Source organism: Pseudochaenichthys georgianus, unplaced genomic scaffold, assembly GCF_902827115.2.
Source record: "Pseudochaenichthys georgianus unplaced genomic scaffold, fPseGeo1.2 scaffold_697_arrow_ctg1, whole genome shotgun sequence".
NCBI classification, from domain to species: domain Eukaryota; kingdom Metazoa; phylum Chordata; class Actinopteri; order Perciformes; family Channichthyidae; genus Pseudochaenichthys; species Pseudochaenichthys georgianus.
This window is the reverse complement of record NW_027263251.1, coordinates 49,326-69,224: the sequence shown is the minus strand read 5'-3', so window position 1 is coordinate 69,224 and position 19,899 is coordinate 49,326.

The following is a 19,899-nucleotide window of genomic DNA, read 5'->3' as shown; positions in this document are numbered from 1 at the left end:
AGGTACTTTAGAGAATCCGGCCGTTTCTCAATCGCGAGGATCTTGGCTTCCAAGCCAATATTTCAAGGATGCTACGTCATCGAGTGCCGCCGAATGACTGTTCTAATCTCCAGCATACTTGGAATTCCACCGAGGCCGCGTCCTTGGTTTGGGGGAAATTTCGAGGCTGCACATGGGTAGACTTCGTGTCCTTAAAATCCCCACAATGCTTTGCGCACGGACCAATTTCAAAAACCCTTGCGGAGAATGGCCAACCCAGTCTCATAAAAAAACGTGTAATAACTACGTTGGTCCACAACGTAGGACGTAGTATTTCTACGAAAACGCCTCTGAAATTGTAAAATGCCTACGTTTTTTTTCACCATTCATTCCAATGGCTGGCGTCTATGTCACGTGATCTTCACATTTCTCCCTGCAGAAAAAAAAAAACATGGCCGACATTCGTTTTATTCTCGGTGGAAAATGCCTATTTTAAGGTTAGTTTGGCGATTAAAATGCCCTTTGATGTAATTTGATGCGAGAAATATGAGTTGTTATTTCAGATTATGTGTGCAGTGGATGTACATGATCTTTAGTTTGCTAGTTATTATGAAGATTACTTCAAGAAATTGTGTCTATACAACGTTTTCATTGTTACCAAGGTGGTTGCTAGGGACGCTGCTATCGATATTATTTCTGTTATGTTGGGTAAAATGGTGTTATCTTTATTGCTACCCCCTTCCCCGTCAATGTATAGTGTTGGTCCACAGTGCAAACGTATTAGTTTAACAAAATCCGCATCTAAAATTGTGGCATAGTGTGGTGCCGAGAGATGGGAGTCGGAGGCGGGGTATCAAAGGTACAAGCTAGACTTTTATTTAGCATCTCAAAACACATGTAAACAGCTTCATGCCCGGGAAGCGAAGACCGGCGGAGACAGGAAGTCCGGCTCACTAAAATGTCCGTGCAGAACAATACCCTAACCCATAGATCCGTGGGTGAATAATGTCAATCACCACAATAGATACATTATTTTCCCCTGTGCAATTCTCCATTTACTCAACAATAACACATAATTATCCTTGTGTTTATTTATTTGTTTGATTAATAAACACAAGTTGGAGTCCCTCAGGACCGAGGGTCGGAGCAGCTCATTTGCTTTACAGAATATTACACCCGGAAGTAAGTATTCTCTCCGCTTCGCTTGACAAACCCCGTGATAGTCCTCAAGCTCTGTGATTGGAGAGTGTGCAGAGCGTCGAACAGCACTTGAAATGGGATGGAACCACGGCAGACTGTCCAAAACTGGATTTGAACGGGTCCACCGCGTCCCCCCGTTATATATATATTCTGCACATTTCTTATACTATCTACATACATCTTATAAGAGTATAATACATATGTATAATATCAGTTAAAATAAGTGCTTCAACATAGTTAACATTGCTGGAGGTATACACAAATATTGATAGTTGTCTTGTAATGCACTGTTGAGGAACCTGCGACCCAAGTTTTGCATTCATTGCATAACTACACCATAGTTGTGTAGGCCTATATGATATGTCAATAAACCTTAGAAAATCTTGAAATCTTGAAAGGGATGTGCAAAATAGTCATTATATACAGTCTTTACTTAACTATTAGTAGAGAATAACGAGTAATGAACATACTTTATAGGGATTCTATTAATATCTAATAATAAAAATAATGAAATTCAATAACATGCTTTAACCACTAGGTGTCCCTTTATATCAGCTGTGCACCTTTATGGTGTAAATACAGCCTATCTACCAATTGGATCAAATATAAAAGTCCGCCGAATTAGTGTTGATACTGCAAGGAGACGCATTGTGTGAAAAGAAATGTAAGATGTTGTTTAATTGTTGATATATTTATGATCCACGTCACGTTTCCAGTGTTTGCGGCAGTTCCTCATGTTTGTCTAGAAGTCTTCTCATCAGGGCTCTATAAATACCGAACTACGGCAGATATGTAATATTTAATGCAGCCGAACCGTGTATTACAATGCCGTTATGTGATGACTTTCAAAGAGAAAAGCAAGTACACTCGGAATAAAGTATTTTCGGTCTGTTTCTGGTATTTGTTAATGACGATGTGCTGTGAGATGTGAGACTGGAATTGTACAGGGGAAAATAACATTTCTGCACCATTTTAGATGCAGATTTTGTTAAACTAATACTTTTGCGCTGTAGACCAACACTATACTTTGACGGGGAAGGGGGTAGCAATAAAGATAACACCATTAAACAGTTACACAACATAACAGAAATAATATCGATAGCAGCGTCCCTAGCAACCACCTTGGTAACAATGAAAACGTTGTATAGACACCATTTCCTGAAGTAATCTTCGTAATAACTAGCAAACTAAAGATCATGTACATCCACTGCACACATAATCTGAAATAACAACTCATATTTCTCGCATCAAATGACATCAAAACGCATTTTAATGGCCAAAGTAACTTTAAATAGGCATTTTACACCGAGAATAAAACGAAGTTCGGCCATGTTTTTTTTTTTCTGCAGGGAGAAATGTGAAGATCACGTGATATAGACGCCAGCCATTGGAATGAATGGTGAAAAAAAACGTAGGGATCTTACAATTTCAGAGGCGTTTTCGTAGAAATACTACGTCCTACGTTGTGGACCAACGTAGTTATTACACGTTTTTTTGTGAGACTGGGTTGGAATGGCTGAACCGACGCAGCACACATTTAAATGTAAGTATGTAGTGCCGTAGAACAGGTGTTGGTAAATATGTTACTTTGTTACATTTGTTTGTTATCACGAAAAATGTGTTCCGTGAAAGTAAAGCAAGTTCATAATTAGATAGACATCGTGAGGTATTTATTTTTGGTACAGTTTATGTTGAAACCGTTAGAGAGAGTGGCACACTTGTTAGCCTGTTCCATTCTTCTTCGTTTTCCGTAGCCATGGCTTGGAAGTATACTTGCTTCATTTCTGAAGGAAGTGACTTGGAAGTACGCGACTACCAAGCCAGCATCCTCGCGATTGAGAAACGGCCTCCGACTGCACTTTCACTATCCGACGTGTTTATGATGCGCCAGCGGACGTCATAAATGTGCGTCTGCTGCTGTGGGGAAACTATGGAAACTACAGTTTTTTATACAGCGACTGTAAACTAATCTATGGACTCTGTACCGTGCTCTGATGCTGTTGTGTTATGCTTTATGAACGTGGACAACAGAGAAACATATTCTTCATGACCAAAGTTGGAATTTAAATAAAAAAGGAAATTGAAACTTATGCTCGTCGTCACCCTCTCCCTCCGGTCCACATTAATACAAATGATCCCAATACGTATGATTGTATGAACTATGAAAATATCTTAAAATCAGTACAAATGTATTTATTATAAACGTTAGTCCTTAACATCTATCACTGTGTATATCACCATTCAAACATCTTTTAAAAGTTGAACAACCCCCACACAGCTCAGTAAACACTGTGAAATGTTGACTTTATTTGATCATTTCAGTAAAAACTAACGTTCATATTTCTCTTTTTGATTATAATACTGATGAACGTTCAAAACAAAGCACTTTGGCAAGTTACCACATACGTTTTAAAATGCTTAATAAGCACAGTAACTTTCATGATATAATTTCTCGGTCATAATCGGTTGTTTCCGTGAACGGCCGACTTTTGTGTGACGGCAAATGCTGCGGCCGCAAGGCATTGTGCCTTGTGGGGCAGCATTTTCTCCTCTCCTTTCCTCAAGGGCCCATGGTCAAGGGAAGTCCAGTGGTTCCTAAGCTAAAGGAGGTTATATATCATTTGGGCTGCAGTCGAATAGTCCATTTAGCTTAGGAACCTTCCTAACCGAGTGAAATGACCCGGAAGTCCCTCAGTGGCAGCCATGATAAGTGCCGTTCGAATTCTCTAGATGATAGGAAAGGAGGTTTCAAACTTCCTTTATAACCTCTTTTAGCTTAGGAACCACTGGACCTCCCTAACCGAAAGGAGAGGAGAAAATGCTGCCCCACAATGCCTTGCAGTCGCAGCATTTTACGTCACACAACAGTCGGCCGTTCACGGACACAAACGATTATGATGGAGAAATTATATGAAAAGTGACGGTGCTTATTAAGCTTTTTAAAACGTATGTGGTAAGTTGCCAAAGTGCTTTGTTTTGAACGTTCATCCGTATTATAATCAAAAAGAGAAATATGAACGTTAGTTTTCACTGAAATTATCAAATAAAGTCAACATTTCAGTCTTTACTGAGCTGTGTGGGGTTTGTTCAACTTTTAAAATATGTTTGAATGGTGATATACACAGTGATAGATGTTAAGGACTAATGTTTATAATAAATACATTTGTATTGATTTTAAGATATTTTCATAGTTCATACAATCATATGTATTGGGATCATTTGTATTAATGTGGACCGGAGGGAGAGGGTGACGAACATAAGTTTCACTTTCATTTTTTATTTCAATTCCAACTTTGGTCATGAAGAATATGCTTCTCTGTTGTCCACGTTCATAAAGCATAAAGCAACAGCATCAGAGCACGGTGCAGAGTCTCTAGATGAGTCCCTCGTTCTTATTATACATCCATGTTGTAGTCCGCTGTATAGAAAACTGTAGTTTCCCCACAGCAGCAGACGCACAAAATGACGTCCGCTGGCGCATCATAAACACGTCGGATAGTGAAAGTGCATTCGGATTCTCTAAAGTACCGCAGTCTCTTCTCCTAAGTCCTTTTGAATTCTCCTATCCACTATCCCTTAACCCTGTGACGTTTCACTCAGAGGTCAAGGAATAGGAGATAGGGTTAGAATTTAGGAGCTGATTTTTAAACTATCTGAACGCAACCCTAGAGAATTCGAATGGCACTTATCATGGCTGCCACTGAGGGACTTCCTGGGCTGAAGTCGAATAGTCCATTTAGCTTAGGAACCTTCCTAAAGGAGTGAAATGACCCGGAAGTCCCTCAGTGGCAGCCATGATAAGTGCCGTTCGAATTATCTAGAATGATGAGAATGATAGGAAAGGAGGTTTCAAACTTCCTTTATAACCTCCTTTAGCTTAGGAACCACTGGACCTCCCTAACCGACAGGAGAGGAGAAAATGCTGCCCCACAATGCCTTGCAGCCGCAGCATTTGCCGTCACTCAACAGTCGGCCGTTCACGGAAACAACCGATTATGACCGAGAAATGATATCATGAAAGTTACGGTGCTTATTAAGCATTTTAAAACATAGGTGGTAAGTTGCCAAAGTGCTTTGTTTTGAACGTTCATCAGTATTATAATCAAAAAGAGAAATATGAACGTTAGTTTTCACTGAAATTATCAAATAAAGTCAACATTTCAGTCTTTACTGAGCTGTGTGGGGTTTGTTCAACTTTTAAAAGAGGTTTGAATGGTGATATACACAGTGATAGATGTTAAGGACTAACGTTTATAATAAATACATCTGTATTGATTTTAAGATCTTTAGTTCATACAATCATACGTATTGGGATCATTTGTATTAATGTGGACCGGAGGGAGAGGGTGACGAGCATAAGTTTCACTTTCCTTGTTTATTTCAATTCCAACTTTGGTCATGAAGAATATGTTTATCTGTTGTCTACGTTCATAAAGCAAAGCAGCAGCATCAGAGCACGGTGCAGAGTCTCTAGATGAGTTTACAGTAGTCCCTCGTTCTTATTAAACATCCATGTTGTAGTCCGCTGTATAGAAAACTGTGATTTCCAAGGTTTCCCACAGCAGCAGACGCACACAATAGAGGCTTCTCAATTCTTAAATTTCCCCTCCTCGACTCCCCTCCTCGACTCCCCTCCTCGAGACTTAGTCCCGCCCACAGGAGATGCGAGCGGAGGACCGAGGAGGGGAACCGAGGAGAGAGGAGGGGAAGCAGCAGACGTTTAAAGAAATGAGAACTCCTCTCCTCTGAGCGGTCATTTTAAAGAGACGTCCGTTCATTATTACGTGGCAACAGCTGCATCAGCTGTCGAGTGTTTTGTCATATTTTATAATCTCTGCTGGATCAGCTGAACATTGTTCCCCCACATATTTACCTTGAATTCATTGAGAGTGCGGTATAATGAGACAATAACAGGCTACAGATGTGGACACACACACACAAATATATTTATATAAATATATGCAATTTAAAGTATGAGAGCACTCTCATAATAATGTAACACAATCAGAGAGTGGATATATCCCCCCCTCTCTCTGGTCGCTGAAATGGGGAATTGAAATGACGGGCCAAAAGTTGTATTTGCAAGTATTAAAAGTAAGCAGAGGACACCAAACCAACTGAGACCCGTCTGTCCGCCGCATCTACGCACTGTACAACACACACCTACACCACACACACACCTACACACTGTACCACACACACACACACACACACACACACACACGCACGCACGCACGCACACACACACACACACGCACACACACTGTACAACACACACCTACACACTGTATCACACACACACACCTACACACTGTACCACACACATCTACAGCTCCTAAAGCATAATCAGGCTACAGCCGTTGTGTATTTTATTATGTGAAGCACTAAATGGTCTTAGAAAAATATGGACTCTTTGTTTGTAGATATCTACTAAACTAAAGCAAATAAAGAGAGTAGGCCTGTTATACTGAGTGATATATATTATACACTCTGCTCTGATTTCTGCACGGACCTCACAGCTGTTCTCTCTGTAAACATCGCGTTGCGATGAGAGCAGGTTCTCAAATAATATCCAGGGGATGCATGCAGAGCTGTCATTGGCTGAGATAAGTCCGGCCGTGCGTCACGCCTCCACAGTTCCCGGAAATGCATCCGCGGAGGAGCCGTGGAGGAACCATCAGTGTATTCTCGGTTATAGCTCCTCCAGAGAGCCTCCTCGACGCTCGATCCTCGTCCTCGGTGTGCATTTAGAGAAATGAGACGTCCTTCAAAATGGCGCGCTGAAATTCATTTCCGGGTCACTACCGGAGGACCGAGGAGTCGAGGAGTCGAGGAGGGGAAATTTGAGTATTGAGAAGCCTCTATTGACGTCCGCTGGCGCATCATAAACACGTCGGATAGTGAAAGTGCATTCGGATTCTCTAAAGTACCGCAGTCTCTTCTCCTAAGTCCTTTTGAATTCTCCTATCCACTATCCCTTAACCCCGTGACGTTTCACTCAGAGGTCAAGGAATAGACGATAGGGTTAGAATTTAGGAGCTGATTTTTAAACTATCCGACTGCAGCCCTGGTAATTTCACTACGTTAGGAAGGTTCCTAAGCTAAATGGAGTGGACTATTCGACTTCAGCCACAGACTGAAGCAAGCAGCAGCGCTGAGCGGCAGAGTCATACTGCATAATGTTAAACCGATGTTCAATAAACATCCCAATCCCCTATGCTGAAGTTGCAAAAACACCACGATCTTATCATCCAATTCTATCAGTTACACAGGGACGCGGGAAGTCACAGAGTTGGGGGTGCGTAGTGCGTCTCACAGCGGAGTACTGTGGTGCGGAGGGGGGTGGGCTGCGAGTGGATCCTCGCAGTTTTTCAGGTTGATAGCCTATGTGAAGCTCATTAGCTAGCCAACATGTATCTAGCAAATGTTTAGCAAAATATTAGAAGTGAGGCTACTAGACTAACGTTATAGGTCTACTGTAATAGCCTCACTTTTAATAGTTTGCAAAACATTAGCTAGCACTAGTGTGTTGCAGTTGCTAGCAGTTTATTGGGATTGCATGCTAGATAGACAGGCATTGTTTTGATATAATAAATTAAGCATTATTGTTAGTTAAGCATGTCAGCCTGCAGCCCACTTCTTGTCTCTCTCTAACTCATTGCAGATGGCTGCACTAAAGAAAAGGGCACAGAGAGGAAACCAGTTGTAAGATGTTTAAAAGTTCATTAAACATAATATATGCTTAATTGCATTTCATAGAAGTTGTGTTGGAGTTTGTGTTATTCTACATTTTGACACCAAGATTTTATTTTCTTCTCCCTGAGGCTTCTCCCATTTTCCCCTTTAAACTGTGGGGTTTTCTCTGGAAGTTTTTCCTTGTACGATGTGAGGGTCAAAGGACAGAGGGTGTCGTATTGTCATACTGATATTCTGTACAAACTGTGAAGACCACTGAGACAAATGTAACATTTGTGATATTGGGCTATATAAATAAACGTTGATTGACCAAGATTTTCTGATTTGCCTGCAAATGTATATCGGTTCCAAATATTGGTTATCGGTCTCCTTGATTACTAATAATCGGTATCGGTTTTGGCCTTGAAAAAGCCATATCGGTCAATCCCTACAATAAAGGCTAAAGCTGTACAAGGAACTTTCCTGGGACACCTGGGTCCTTATTTGGTAGAAAAGTTCAAAATGTGGTTTGGAGTAAGCCCAGGGTGAGATTCAGTCAGAAACATCATAAACGTATGCGACGTGCGTGCGTCATGACGTCACGGTCTGTAGGTTCTTCTTAATATGCTTCAGAGTCCGACCAGGAGAGGCTGCCTTGGCCTGCTGCGCTAAACACTGATCCGTTCCTGAACCGTACTAACGGATTGCTGGACATTTATTTTACTTTGTGCTGAGGTGTACCATATTGCGTGGTAAGTCATGTTTACATCAGGCTAAACGGCCGACCCTTAAATGCCTATTGATTTACAAATCACTGTGTTTTCTCCCCTTGCTAACTAGCCTTAGCTAAGTGCAGATAGCGTTAGCTATCGTCTGACCACACTATTAGCTTCACGTTCAGTTGAAGCCGTGTGCGGCTGATTTTTATTCATGCCTGTCTGTAGCTTTATCACTCCCAATGAGCCCTCGACATTTATGTACTCTTATTATTTTCAATTAAACACAAGCTTTCTAAGCAGGCTCACGTTAACCAGCTTCCTATGTACAATTGTTGTTTGGGAAATGTTCAGTCGCCCCCTGGCTGCATACGATACTCATGAAACCCCGCATCACAAAAGTCTTGGTACATAATGGTCATGTACAACGTCAGGGAAATCCTGCCAGAGCTCAGTTTGCTCAACACAGCTCATTTTAAATGGCCTCTTCCCTATCAAATGATTTTACATACTTTATAATACTACGTACAGATTTGGTCTTTTGAAAATATCCATTTGCTATTTCAGTTTGCTGAGACATTTCTATGGTCGAGATTTTAGTAAATAACAATAGTGTTTATAGTATTGTGAATATTAAATAAAAGACAAAGCTGCGAAGGTATTGAAAATATAACTTGCAACAAAGACATTTTGTTCTATGGTAAACCATTAACATTTTGTAACGTTTCCTGTTGTGTTCTTGTATCATCTGAATAGAGCAGAATTGCTGAAATGGTCAGGTTTTCTTCATCAGTAAATGTTATACTGAGTTAAGAGGGAGATTTCAAACTACAGCAGCATTATTTAAGTTTTCACCTACCTGCAGAATATTGCCCAGTTTTTTTAATGCATTTTGAAGTGAATTTTCTCACAGTGCAGGAGTTTAAATTGAATTGTTTTTACATAATGTTGCTGGTTGGACCCAGCAAAAATAATATAAATGATAAATGGCCTATATATACAATATAGAGCATCAGGACCGATCCAATATATATATATATATATATATATATATATATATATATATATATATTTGGATCGGTCCTGATGCTCTAGATTGGATTGTGATTTCCCAGTTAGTGCATCCCTTATGAATTGTTTGAATCCTGAGGAAATAAAAAATATATACATATACAATCAACACTTTTATACATATTATGCACACATTAACGACAATAATAAAAGAGCAACAATCAATATATACAAAATAACAGTGACTTTAAAATCTGTATCCATAGCAGCGTAAAAGGTGTCTGGTGCTGGGTTTGTGTGGGGGGGGGGGAGTTAGAGTCCAGGTCCAGTGAGGGAGGCCCAAAAGTAGAATTAAATACTTGTAACAGGCCCAGCTTTCATAGCTGTATTGTCTGCCGTAAATTTCATTCAGAATTGTATTTGGTTCTGTGGTTGTGCCAAAACAACATTTTAAATCTATGTTTGTTGTGTACTGATATTTTGGAAATGGGTATCTCTGAATTTTGACACCCTTAACTGACTGCAGTGGGGATTGAACCAGTCTCCCCTGCTCCGAAGATCAGTGCACTTACCCACAGAACCACAGCCATCCAGTTTTATATTTCAAAGTGAGCATTCCTCCTGCTAATTTCCACATGTGGTTGTTGTTGACAGGTCTTAATTAGTCTTGAGCATAGTAAGCCATTAAACCTGGCTGCCCACTATGGGTGGGGGGCAGATATCAATTGCAACATTTTGCTTTGCAGATCCTCTGCATTAAGAATCTTAAAGCAATTCAAAGTAAGTTCAGAAGCTCAGATTGGAAATTTGTCAAGTTAAATAAATGGATTTTCTCAAACTTTTAGTATGGAAAGGATATCTATATTATGGAGTATATCATGATACAAGACCATTTGCATGGAAAAAATGAAATTGACACTGTAAGCCTTAAAACTGAAACCATTTTGGGACAAGAAATAATATTAATTAAAACTGCCCTCGCGTCCGTGGGCCTGTCGGGGAGGGCAGCCGGTCGTCCCGGCGTCAAGCAGATGCGCGCGAGTCCTCGGAAATGAGCCGTTTGTCATTTCTCAAATGTTCGCGTCCCAGACTCCCAGGTCCTCCGGCAGCGACCCGGAAACGGATGTCGGTACGCCGTCTTGAAAGAAAACACATTTCTCTAAAGGGTCGTCGAGGATTGATTATCGAGGAGGCTGTCTGGAGGATCCATAACCGAGGATACACTGATTTAGAGGAGAAAGGAGAGAGGAGTCTCTCTGGAGGAGCTATAACCGAGGGTACAAAGATGTAGAGGAGAGGGGAGTCTCTCTGGAGGAGCTATAACCGAGGGTACAAAGATGTAGAGGAGAGAGGAGTCTCTCTGGAGGAGCTATAACCGAGGGTACACTGATGCAGAGGAGAGAGGAGTCTCTCTGGAGGAGCTATAACCGAGGGTACAAAGATGTAGAGGAGAGAGGAGTCTCTCTGGAGGAGCTATAACCGAGGGTACAAAGATGTAGAGGAGAGAGGAGTCTCTCTGGAGGAGCTATAACCGAGGGTACACTGATGCAGAGGAGAAAGGAGTCTCTCTGGAGGAGCTATAACCAAGGGTACACTGATGTATTCTCCGGAGTCGATTTCAGCCAACAGTGATGTTTAAAAGAGGCGTGACGCATGGCTGGACTTATGTCAACGAAGCACAGCTCTGCGAACTGTTTCCGTTGTGATTATAAGTTATTTAAGATGATCAAATGTGCATCAGACTTTCTGCCCTTTACCGTTTGTTTACTCACTAATCACATCTCCCCTGGATGTTAAATACAACTGCTTTCATTGTGAGGTGATGTTTACAGTGAAAACAACTGCTGAGGTCAGTGCAGAACAGTGTGTATAATATATATCGCTCAATAGAGATGTCCCGATCCGATCACGTGATCGGGGATCGGAGCCGATCACGTGATTTTCAAAAGATCGGGAGAAAAAAATCGGGGATCGGGAGTTTTTGTGGGGCGGGGCTAATGGAAGGCATTTTGAAATATGTGTGCAATCATAATAGCAATGTGTATACAGCGTTTCGTGAATATCGGAAAAACTATATGCGAGCAGTTTGGAGCAATTTGCGCCATGTAAATCGTCAAAAATGGTGTATTCGCTGTTAGCTTACGACCTCCACGAGTGATTTTTCAAAAATGTGCTCCGCAATTGAGTATCATATTGGATAGGGGCTAAGGCTGCACGATATTGAAAAAAACTGACATTGCGGTTTTTTGTTCCCCTGCGATATATATTGCGTTTTTTTTAACCTGTTAAGACCTTTTTTTCACGACACTGTGTCTCAGGGGATCTTACTATTTAAGAACCTATTAATGTGTTATACCAGATTAACGGGAATAATCTCAGCTGATTGACGATACAAACCATGTTTACCAAAACAAATCACAAGTCTCATAAGAAGCATCTAAATGACCCCTGAGCGAAAAATGCTTACGGACTTTGGCACAGAACTCAAGATAAAAGTACACTTATTACTTATCGTAGCTGCACATACAAGATATCCGATTAAAGCTGAGGTTCCACAGATTATTTAGGTATATAGTATCATCACTGAGTGATTCGAACTCGCGACAGGGGAAGCAAACGCAGACATCACAACACGTACCTTTACGGAGCTTCTAGGGAGATCGTCTCACCGTAGCTGTCAATCTGATCAAAAGACGTGTTCAATGGCATAAAAACGAGAAAAAACGCGGCTGAATCGGTTAATCCATAGGTTTTTAACGTCTCTGTATAAAAACATTATTTCATTTATAATCCATAATTCCATTTTTATGTAAAAATCGCAGAGCAAAAGTTAGCTGCTAATTAGACCCTCCAGAAAAACGCGGCCTAAAATCCTTTATGCGATTAAACTTGCAGGGTTTTTATGCGGTGCAATTGCGGGAAGTTGCGAAATATGTGGAAAGTTGCGAAAAAGAATCCTTTTTTTTTTTATATTGGGCCGTCTTATTTATTCTCTCTCAAACACAACCTGCCACTAACGTTAAACCCCTTTCCTATTCAATTAAACACATTCAATGTTTATTTATTGACAAAGCAATTGGGCTATTTTAATCACACTCTCACACACACACACACACACACACACACTTACTTCTCCGCCTCATTCTGTTTTCATTTACTCGTTCATTATCTGACCAGCTTCAATCTTGTAGGCTACTCACTTCGTTTCTTGTAGCCCTCGAAAGGGTTTTGGAGGTTGATGCCTCGGTGAACGTGAGTTGTTTGGCTTTCTTGTCCGCAGTAGCAGAGGGGGGTGGGGGGTGCTTGACTTTTTACTTGAGCCGTCCCTTATAGATACTGTCTTTTTTTACGTTAGTGAGCCGGATCATTTGGCTCGGCTCTCTTAAAGCGCTGGCTATTTCGGCTCCCAAACTGCTCTTCATGTTACCACAGTTTACCACGGAGCCTCAGTTTCGCCGCTGCGAGGCTCTGGTGTTCGCAGCTCACGCGCGTGTGCCACTAGCACCACTCATCGCGTCCAAATCGTGCACGTTCTGTGTTGTAGCAGGCACCGCCGATCTCGGGGAAACGATCTTAAATAGTCCGAAAAGAATCCCACCAGACTCTTTTGACCCTCAAGCGATAAAAACTCTCGATCTTCTCTCGAATTATTAATATTTTTGGACGCCCTCGGCTCGAGTTCAAGGCGTCCCGAGCTGAATAACGGCGTCAAATGGCAGCAAAACGCCCCCCCCTGGCGGAAACGCTGATTTAAAGTCAGTGGTGTATAAGGTGACACGGAAAGAAGAGAGTACATTCCCCTGTCGGGCTCCTGTACTACCAACCACCACATCAGACAGAGCACTGCCCAGACGGACATATTGTGTCCTGTCTGTGAGGTCGTTTGTAATCCAGGAGATGGTGGATGCGTCTACCCTCATAGCCTGCAGTAACCGTGGCTGGATCGTGTTGAATGCACTGGAGAATTCAAGAAAGGTGATTCTCACAGTGCAACCTGATCCATCCAGGTACGAGTTAGCACGCTGCAGCAGGTAGATAATGGCGTCATCCACCCCCAGGTGAGGCTATAAAAGCAAATTGCAGAGGGTCAACAAAATGATGTCATCTACGATCTGAGATGGGCCAAGACCAGTCTCTCCAGCACCTTCATCACATGTGTGTGAGAGCTAATGGGCGATAGTCATTTAGCCCAGAAGGAGTCGTCCAGGTAGAGGGTCAGGTTGAACAGGTGTTGTAGAACAGGAGGAAGCTGGCTGGCACAGGTCTTCAGAATCCTGGGGCTGATACCGCAGCTTTGCCTTGGTTTAGTTTCTCTAGCTGTCTCATAACCTGGGGCCTCATTTATAAAGCCTTGCGTAGGATTGACGTGGGAAGGTTGCTTGCGTAGGACAAAGCAAGGGAGACATGCTCAAGTAGACATGCTCAAGTAGACATGTTTGCATTGTCGGGCAAATGCATCTTTGATTGTAAACTGTCGGGAAGGTGGGGGCTCTCCATCTCCAGCTGCCGTGTTTGCTACCAGCTGGGAAAACAGAATGGGGTGGTTGTGTTTTAGGTGTAGTTTAAAATGCGTGGTATTGCCTGCTTTTGTCGCTACCTTTTTAGCCTCTTCTACACAGCACCCCCGATACCGGGGGGAAAAATGCATCATCTGCAGGAAACGGCGTCGGAGGGCATCTTAATATTCAATAAACTATAAATGTTTTATATCCATGTAACGGGAAGAAACTCAGCTAACTGATCTAGCGCCGAGCCTCTGAATTGGCTAGGAGTGAAACAATCTTAAAGCCGTTAGCACAGAACTCTAGCTACACTGATCGATATACTTATTGAATCTGCACAAACAAGTTTAGATAACATCCTGAGAGTCCACAGATTATAGAAATATAAGCATCATCACTGAGCGATCTGAACTCGTGACAGGGGAAGCAAATACAGACAACACACGAGTAGCTTTAGGTTGCAAAACATGGAGATATGCTCACCTTAGCTGTTATTCTGATCAAAAGTCGTGTTCAATGGCATTACAACGAGAAAAAACGCGTCTGAAGGTTAATCCATAGGTTATAGCAATGTGTCTGTCACTTTGAAAACATTTTGATAATCCATAATTACATTTTTATGCAAAAATCGGAGAAGAAGAATTAGCTGCTAATGGTAGCCACCAGAGGTTAGCACAGCTTCCGGTTTTTCTACGCGTCTCTCTCACTCCTTATTTGTTAAGCTGAGTGTGTATGGGGGACTTTCCCTCGAATTCCATTGGCTCTGACGGTTAGAAAGAGATGTCAATCAGCAAAATCGACCAGGGGGGGGGCCAGAGATAAAAAAAAAAGTGTTTTTTTTGTTGTTGGCTAAACCTCTCTAAAAAGAGGTTTAGCAACTTGTTTTGCATCAATCTTGATGCAGGGTACTTATTATATGTTGTACTTTGGATTCCTAAAGCTTTTAGTCTACCTTACCATCATCCAAGGGTAGTTTTCCATTTTTGAAGGGACACTATAATTTACAGTTTTTTACTATGTTCAATCTGAATTCTTTAAAATAAAAAACATCTATATTGATTCTGACTTTTCTACATCCAACTCACAGGTTTGTCATTACTTTGAGAAAAAAGATTATTAATTTAACCCTTTTTAGGAGGAAAGATATGGTCATTTGTTCTGGGAATGTCATTTTCGAGCCTGAGACCTGAAAAACAGGCTCAGTGCTTAACAGGTTAAACAAATGCGACACATCGCTCGGCTCATTCAAGTCCGTAGGTTCGCCTCGTTGATTTGGCTTGAATCCAAAATACTGTCACACCGGAGGGTCGAGATGTGTAGTTAGGTTTTGGAACCAATTCCATTTCACTTTAAATTCCCCGCGAGTGATGCGGCTTTCACACCAGCGCTTTTCCCTTTCTAGCTCCGAGCAGGAGCTTTTCTGGTTCAGCTCCGGTTTCCCTTTTCTGCTCCCGCTCTGTTCACACCGCCCAGAGCTGCCGCTGCTGCGTCATGACGTCACCGTTTACGTGCCTGCTTCATAAAATCCAAACCGCGCGGAAATCCCTCACATCGACAAAAACAACAATGGCCGATTGTATTGAAGCGCTGTTCGCTTTGGTTATACTCTTACGAAAAGCAATGGAAGGCATCGGACGACTTTACAAGGGACGACTTTACTTGGAACTTTACAAACATCACATGCGAAATGCAAGACTTCTTTGTGGTCTTCAGCATCTACTTCAACGACGAATCTGCCCCTGCCCCCGCCTCGACGTAAGAGAGACGTAAGCGACGCCGCCTCTTAGCTCCGAAGCTCTTGCCTCTAGAGTCTAGACCGACAATTTTTTTGGAGCTGGAAGTTAGCTATATCTCTGACAGTGAGGGCAAGCCTACGGACACCACGAGGCCTGTCTGTCAGACATGTTTTAGATCCCTACAAACCAAGGGAGCCAACACATCAAACTTGGCTAAGCACCTCGCCGACTGGCATCCAGAGCTGTTTAAAGAATTTAAAGACAGACAGGTTAGCGAATGTGATAGATAACATCATGCTCAAGCCCATGCCCTCAAATCTAAGTCAAACAAGTGTCATTTATTTTGTGACAAACGAATGTTTTCGTAGTTTGACGAGGCAATTAATGGCAATGATAACTAACTTACCAATGTGGCTAACATCTGCAATGTACATTTTGTCAATTATTTATATTACTGTAGCCTACTATTACATGTTAATAAAATATAAAGTTAACCATCAAATAAATCACAAACTCAAGTATAAAGAAGAGACCATGTTGTAAGAAAACACTTAACAGATAAACTACAATTTTATTTATCATGAAAATAATAAAAGAAAAATAATCGGAATCGCAATTCTTGACTTGGTATCGAAAACAAAATGTTGGTGAACTGGCCCTGGAATTGCTTTGGTGGGGAAGGGCAGGGCTCGAAACACACACACACACTTACGTAGCTACATCTGTGCTGCTGGCTCCCGCGAATTCCTGGCTCGCGGGTCTAGCTATGTACTGAGTGTGTGTATTTCGCAGGTTGAGTGATGTACAATGGCAATGGCATCCCGTTAAGGAATTCTGAAATGTTTTACCGTTACATCACAAAAACGCACAGCAGAACCAGACCCTGGAGCGCCGGCCGCTTTATTTACTTACTCCACTTCATCCCCTATGGGTAATAAGGCCATCGTATTCAGTCCTTAGCAATATGATGCGCCTCTCCCCATGTAGGGATGGGTACCGAGCCCCCGGTAGCCCCGGTATTAAACGGGCCCCGGGCCGGAATGATTAAAGACAGTGGTAAAGTTAAGCCCCGACGTTATCGGACTTTTTATCGGTACTGGAGACATTTAAAAAATATGTCATATGTATTATTGCTACATACACATTATATCGCAGTTTTGGTTTCGCCAACTCCGTTTCTAATATGCAATAAGACTACAACATGCGTCTATGATGTATTTTCGATCTTTCTCCCGTCTGTGTGCGAGGGGGCGGGGGCCGTTTGTAAAGGTCTCCTGACTGTGTTACAGACTGTCATCCTGGTTAGTGGTTACTCTGGGTTCTGTCTTCACGACAGTGTTTGAATTTTTTTGTTAATTGGATATATTTGTTTATGTGATTGAATGATTTACTCAAATAAAAAGGTTGATGAATTATCATCTAATTTGTATGATGTTTTATTTATGTTAAAGGTCACTTTGAATGATTTTAACTAATGATAATGTATAAAAACTAACATTTTAAATTCGGGATGGTCCACAATAATTTCGGGACGGCTTAGATTGTATTTCGGGACGGTTCCGGGAGGATGGTGAAAAAAGTTAGTCGAGAGCCCTGGGAAGAGGCAACAGCGAAGCGGGGGAGGGGGCTTGATGCGTCAGTGGAGGAGAGGCATTTATAACATTTATAAATCAGTTACATCTTCATCCAGACATTTCAAACTGACAACCTAGCTCAACAAGAGATCCTTAAAACATTGTCCTACAGTGATATCATGCAAAACTATGATATGAAGAAATTGGTAAAAAGACTAAGATGGCAAAAAGATAAAGGCGAGTACGTATATTATTCTGGATTGTACTTTTAAATCATCACAAAATAAATGATGTGCTGAACTGAAACACGTCAAAATGTGTCTGAAGGTTTAAACATAGAACAAAGTATTTGAGCTTAAAATATGTCAATTCCTAGTAAACGACCAACAATTGCTGAACCATACATTGAAACGTTCACCTTTAACATTTAAATGCAGTTTTCCAATTCACAATGAAATCTGTAAGTTTAACTGGTTTATAAAGCATTCAATGAAAGGCCAAATTATTATAGGTGTAGGAGCTCACATTAATACACTGTCAGTGTTGATAAACTAAAAAAAGACAAGGCGATGTGCCTGCAAGACTTCACTCAGGTAAACAAATCATATTACCCGTGCGCAGCAGCTAACCTGCCTGCGAGCCTTCGCTCAAGTCACATTTACACACAGCGCGGCTGAAGCCTGCGAAAACGGCATCTATAGTTGCCGACAGTTTAGTATTTTTAAAATACCGTCACATTTGTCCCGCAAATCCTATCAGGTTGCACTGAGGAGGACGTTCTTAGCGTGCTACTGCTAGCACTATTAGCACTAGCAGTATCGCTAGCAGCCACATTGTTTAGGCTGTCAAATACGCTGCACCGTTTTAGATTCAATGAGTGTCTTGTTTTCAAATGCTTCATTAAGTTGCTTGTATTACCCCCTTTACAAGCAACTAATTGAGTACATAGATTGCACCTTGCACTATCGCCACTAAATGTTTTAAAGTGCACACAGACCTTCGATTGCATCGCATCGCATCAAACCGGATACATCACACAGGATGAGGGTTCCCAACCAACCTGAATGGTTTAAAGTTAAACTAAGGAAGTAGACGTAACACATATACCGATAGCTGCACCGGTTTTCCAGCGGCTTAACGGTATACCGATACCCTCCAATCAGGCACCGGTATTGACTTGGTACCGGTTCTCGATACCCATCCCTAGTAGTCAGTGATGCAGTCAGTCATGTTGTTGATATCCTCTCCATGTGGCAAACAAGCACATCCCAGTCCCTGGTCTCAAAGCAGTCCTGTAGAGCCTCATTTGCCCCGTGAGTCCACGTTCTCACAGTTCTTGTTGATGCAGGCTGCAGCTGAACAAGAGGGACATATTTTGATGCCAGTAAGACAAGGTTGTGATCCAATCTGCCAAGGGGGAGGCATAGTATGCCCAAGTTAATGGACCAGCACCAGAGGCGTTCCCATACACACAGGCGTTGGAGCTGTTCTTCATGAAATCCCAGAAGGATGAAGTGCTCCGACAAACAGTGCCATCTTTGCACAAAATGATTATACAGGAATGAAAAGTCAATAAATAAACATGTTGTTAAAACTTTTTTTTTTCTTTTTTTATTCCTCACGTTCCAAATTATAAGCATAAACATACTTGGAGCTGCTTGCAACAGGCTGCCACCTAGCACGGCGCCATCTTGCATTGATGAAAAGATGGATGTCTGCCTTCTTGAATATAATGGAACTAGATGGCACCTGTATTGTGTTGCTCAAATGCGAATGCATTTGAAAAGCTCCGCAGCAATGTTTCCTTTGAAACCGTCATGTCCTGGTTCCTCAACATGTTCGTTAAAAGACAGTGCTTGGAGAAAGTATGAATCTAGTCATAGATGAGAGGCCCGTGCTCATTAGCTTATCTGCTAAATAGAACAAACACTAACTTTAAGATAGCTAACTCACAAACATCACAACGAAAAAAGTAATGTAGTTATTTACCCAATGTATGTTACTAGTGCCTAAATGCATCATCCATAGCAGGTCTTACTTTGTCAAACAGTTTCATCTGGTGGCCACAGTAAACAATCAGGCTAAAGACGGCTTTAACCAGTAGCATTAGGGATGTCAAAAGAACCAATATATAGGAAACAATGCGATTCAAGTATTCTATAAACATGGTGTAGGTTATATAGTACCACCTACTGCCCAGTAGTACTGTGTTTGGGACGCAGTAAACTATCAACACCACATATTAAAGATATTGCTACATTTTGAACAACAACTCCGTATAGAAATAGGCAGGAGGACAGCTAGAAGAAGAATAAGACATACTTTATTAATCCCCAACGAGGAAATTAACTTTGTTCACTCTGGTGTTACACACATTTCTGGGTACACACATTACACAGAGTTGTTATACAGCTAGTTAACGTTAACTGTTACCAATTTTGTTTTAAAAGGTTCCATAGAGTTGCAGTATAGTGAATTCAAGCTGTATTCAGTAAAAATGTATTGG